The 5,407-nt window shown below is 32.2% G+C and overlaps 1 non-coding gene across 1 annotated transcript; it reads right to left on the bottom strand.

The window, feature by feature from the left end:
* Nucleotides 1–3,651: 3,651 nt before the first annotated feature.
* Nucleotides 3,652–3,758, bottom strand: LOC120172385. Its single transcript, XR_005520964.1, has one exon. It is a non-coding gene; the product is annotated as a small nucleolar RNA R71 (small nucleolar RNA).
* Between the last annotated feature and the right edge of the window lie 1,649 nt (nucleotides 3,759–5,407).

The following is a 5,407-nucleotide window of genomic DNA, read 5'->3' on the forward strand; positions in this document are numbered from 1 at the left end:
ATGGTATGTGTACTTAATGGATGTTTTTCTAGATCGTAACCAAGCTCTTGAGTCAAGCAAAAAAAAAAGGGCAAAGATAAAGTTGTTGAATAGTTGGACATCCTTAAAGCATATTAATGAGGCATAACAGGTGAGTGCATTTATTGTATTTATATGAGATGAGGAAGACTCGCAATGAGTCAACTTAGAATATTATGATTAAATGTACATTTTACAGTATTTAATATACTTTCATTATGTGTATGGAAATGATATTATTAATAATTTTTAGAGCATGAACTGCTCTAAAATGAATGAATAAATGAAAATGCATAAAGGTGCATTATCGGCATGAAAGGATGCCATAAATGAAAATGCATAACGGTGCATTTCGGCATGAAAGGATGCCATAAATGAAAATGCATAACGGTGCATTTTCGGCGTGAAAGGATGCCATAAATGAAAATGCATAACGGTGTATTATCGGCAAGAAAGGATACCATAAATAAAAATGCATAACGGTGCATAATCGACATGAATGGTTGCCAGAAATGGAAAAGCATAAAGGTGCATAATCGACATGAAAGGATGTCACAAATGAAAATTCATAACGGTATATTAACACATTTAAGGTGCCACTCATGGTACTTATAAAAGATAAATGACCATTTGGAACTTTTGTACAATACATGTACATTACTTTCTCATTTAACGTACATAGAACAAACAAAGAATAATTGGGAAAATATATAGAAGGATAGGTATGTTGGGTATACTAAGAATAATTTCGATGATTGTATGAAAGAAATATGGTTTAACTAAGAAGGATTTATCTTATCCTTATAGAGTATGTAATGTAATTCATCATTAAATAGCCATGATATACTTATGTATAAATTGCAATTTCTTTACAATATTATGCCTCACTAAGTAAATACTTAACGTGTGTTGATTTCAAGCATATGTAAAAGAAAAGACTAGCCGAGTAAGGGGTGAAGTGGCAGCTATCATTAATCTAAGGTTGACTCTCATCAGTAACAATAGGACAATCATGTTTATTTTGAAAATTTGCTGGCAAGTAATCGAAATTAAGGAAAATGTTATGGAATGTAATTAAAGCAACGAATGCTTTATTGTTGCACTAAAATGTTTTGTTTTAAATTTCAAAAAATAAATTATGGGTTTTACAAATGGGTGAGTCTTTTTAAAAGTCATGTGAAACCTATGACTTATGTACGGAAACATATACGTGAAATGGGTGTTATAATAGAGAACACTACAACACCAGAGTTTCACCATAAAAGTTTGGAAGCCATCTTCAAGGCCTTGATTTTGGTGAAAGAGAAAGTGTAAGTAACTTGTTTAGTAAGTAACTCTTCCTTGTTTTCTTTATATTTCTAAGCTACCTTTTACATTATATTTGTTTTCTCTCCTACCCTCCATTTGCAGCCTACGTTAGTAAAGCACCAAGACTTGAAAAAGTTTTGAGTGAATTCATAAAATGACTTCATAAAAGAGGACAAGTAAAATCCATTCAAGTCTTGAGTGTCAAGCACGTGTGAATTGAGTCCCATCTTCTTTTCTTATGAGAGACTTTGCAAGGTTTTTGTGAGAGTACTTTGTATGGTCCATTTAAATATTTCCTTTATTTACTTTTATTACTAATAAATGTCTCAAGGTTCAGAAAACTCATGTCAAGGAAAAACTCTACATCTTCAAGCATAGGAAACAATGAGAGATATGCTTAGATTGCTATGGTTGGAACTTGAACCTCTCAATGAAAGGATTGATAGAATTGATAACTCTCTAAATGAGTAATCTTTTAGGATCTTTCTACCTAGGTTAAGCTTTAACTTTAGCATCACTAGGTTTATTTTAGGTTTATGTTATCATATTTTACATCATTTGCACATTGGAAGTGAGTTTATATTTTTTGGGTTATTTTATGATATTTTAATGTAATTTGGTGTGTTGATGTTGTAACATAATTGATGATGTAGACCTTGTTGTGAGACAATGTTGTACTTGATTACTGAGCTGAATATGCACTAACTGATAACTCAAAAGATAGTTATAAGAAAAAACTAGAATCAGATAACTATCTAATACATATATAAAATGGTTGGAAAATAAGGCATGCTTTCACACTTTTCACACCCTTCTTCAACCTTTCTTCATTTCCATTTTATTTTCTTCTATCCTAAACTGACCATGGAGGTTTGAATTTGCTGGGGAGTGTAGCGGTAGCTGTAGTAGCAATATAGTTGTAGTAGTGGTGACCATTTAGGGTTCAAGCCTCTTAGTTCATTTTACTTGAAAACAGGAAGAATTTTTTTAAGTTTGAATGTTTTAATTTTTATGGTATTATTTGGATTTGAATATAAGTTGTTTGATGAAATGCTTATTTATGATTGTTGTTTGAAACAATATTTTTATATTCTTAAACTTCATTTGATACTTTTTAGAAATTGAATATCTGTATGTATGTTAATCTCGATTATTTTTAGAAATGGAAATCACTATGGTTAATGTTACTTGTGTACAAAATCGGTATTTGTGAAAGTGAGTTTAAGTATATAATATTGTATGCTATCGATTGTCGTTGCTTTGTTAATTGCTTGATTAATGAAGTTATTGAAAATTGATTTCTATTAATTAATTGTTTACTTATTGAAAGTGATTTAATGTGTTAATCTTTTCACATCTCGTAATTGTATTGTCACAACATACTAATATTGGAAACTACCATATAATAAAAGCATTTACCAGTCTAGTGGTTTATTTTCTCTCATGTTTGCTACTACATTCCTTGCCATTAATATTCTAAATTTTTTACCTTTACTATAAATACATCATTATTTCATTCCAAACTTATATTTTGCAAATGATCAACAATTCTAAGTTGTCATTCATTTCTCTTTGTGGGTTCAACATCCAAACTCTTGAGGTTTCCACTTTATTACTTGATATACGATACGTACACTTGAATCGAATGTTGTAAAAATTTCATAGAATCAAGTTTTTGGTGCCGTTGTCGGGGAGAAATAGTATTGCATTATAATTGTTTTTCTTTTTTCACTAATTTTGTTTATTTTTAGTTTGTAGGTACTTTTTTAGCATAGTGTTTTTGGTGCATAACATGTAGCAACGTGGAGGACTTAGAACCATTTGATCTAGAAATCGAGTGAATTATCAACCAAAATAGGCAATAACATCAACAACAACAAAACATGGCCTATTACAATGATGAAGCTTTACAAAATATTTTGATGTCGTAGAATTGTTACGACATCTATGTCTACAACAGGCCAATTTGAGAGCATGATGTGCTAACCACAGATGATCTGAATCCTGTCATTATTAAACCTTATATCCATGTCTCCCACTTTAATCTGAAGCCTATAATGTTCCAAATATTGCACTGTAAGGGGTAATATAGTGCTTCAATTAGCGAGGATACTAGAGAACACCTTAGAGTATTCATTAATGTGTGCGACTCTTTTGTACAATAAGGGGTGCCCGAGGAAGCATTGAAGCTGAAGCTATTTCCCTACTCTCCTTGTGACAAAGCCAGGACGTGGCTTAACTCGTTGCTGCCTGGAGCTATAGCATCATTGAACAAGCTTACCCAAACTTTTTTTGCTATGATTTAATCCTCACTACATGAATACAAGATTGAGGAATGAAATCACATCTTTCACGCAATTGGAAGATGGGAATTTGTATGAAGTTTGGGAGTGATTTAAAGATTTGTCATAACAATGCAAGATGCATGGTTTCTGGCATTGGACACAATCAGAGATATCCTACAATGGTCTTAACATGCAATCGAGGATGGTTGTAGATGCATCAACCAACGGAGCATTTCTGGAAGAATCATACAATAAAGCCTATGACATTCTGGTGAGGATCTTCAACAATGATTACCAATATCCTAACAAAAGGATGATGTAGGGGAGACTTGTTGTTGCAACAGTGGGAATTTATGCTATCAATAAAATGGTGTCAGAGATTACAATATTGATTGAGATAGTGAGGAAGATATAACAACCTAGATGTAATTACGAAGTTAAATTAGCATTCATTATTACTTTTGTCTATTTTGATGACAATCATAAGTTTTAGGAATGACTTAAAAATCTAGAATTTGTGTATTTCACGATGAACTATAATTGGAATGATAATGCCTACACCTATAAGAATACCTACAATCCAAACTTTGGGAATAATTTCGATCTATCATGGGAAAGTTAGGATGTAGCATATTCTAATGAAGCATTGCAATCAAATTTTAAGAATACAAAACCACAACCACTACATCAATCACAGCAATAGTATGCACAACAACAACCGATGTTACCATATCAACAGATGATTCATCTCAATAAATGATGATATCATTCAAATTCATACAACATCTCCAAGAGCATTAGATAATTAAGTTTGACAGTTGGTCAATTCATTGAACAATAATAGAAAAGAGCATTACCAAGTGACACCGAAGTTACTTGTAACCAGCATTGTAAAATTATCACAACGAGAAGTGGACTCAAACTTACAAAGCACAAAAAGGAAGAAGATGAGAGGCCTAAACAATAATTCAAAGGAAAAGAACTATAGGTTGATATTGAACCACTTGAAATTAATATTGTGACAAAGGATATTGGCCAGTGCAATAATTATAAGCCATTGCCACCAGCAATTCCAACAACATTGCCACCTGCGATACCACCAAAATTGATGTTGCAACCTAAAGGAAAGTCATTATCTCATTCCCTAAACGATTTCAAAACACCAAGGAGGACCAACATTTTAAGAAGTCCTTTGATGTGCTGGAGCAATTACAAATCAAAATATCATTGATCCATTCCTTGGAACAAATTTTGAACTATGTTAAATTCATGAAAGAAGTGTTTTCCAATAAACACAACAATGGTGAGTTAGAAGCATTGCACTCACTAAAGGTGTAGTGCCACTGTCACGAGAATATTGCCATAAAATTTCAAGGATCCAGAGAGATTTTTCTATTTCTTGTACTATTGGGAATCAATGCATTGCTGGAGCATTGCCTGATTTAGGTTCCAACATTATCTTAATGTCTTTGCCTATTTTTTAGGAAATTTAGGTTTAAAGAAAAACACACAATTGTTGAATTACAATTTGCTGACCAACGCATTGCTCAACTTGAAGGGAAAATATAGAATGTGCTAGTACAAGTGGACAATTCATATTTTTAGTAGATTTTATTGTCTTGGACTATATAACCGATAAGGATGTGCCAATAATAATGGGCATACCTTTCCTTTTTGCAATACAACCATTGGTTCATGTCCACAAGTGAGAACTCATAATATGTCTATATGACCAACAAAGTATATTTAATATTTTACAAGGCGATGGCAAAGTTGAATGTTATGTTGTTGGCATT

This window comes from Hibiscus syriacus, unplaced genomic scaffold (genome assembly GCF_006381635.1).
Source record: "Hibiscus syriacus cultivar Baekdansim isolate YM2019G1 unplaced genomic scaffold, ASM638163v2 tig00111848_pilon, whole genome shotgun sequence".
NCBI lineage: Eukaryota > Viridiplantae > Streptophyta > Magnoliopsida > Malvales > Malvaceae > Hibiscus > Hibiscus syriacus.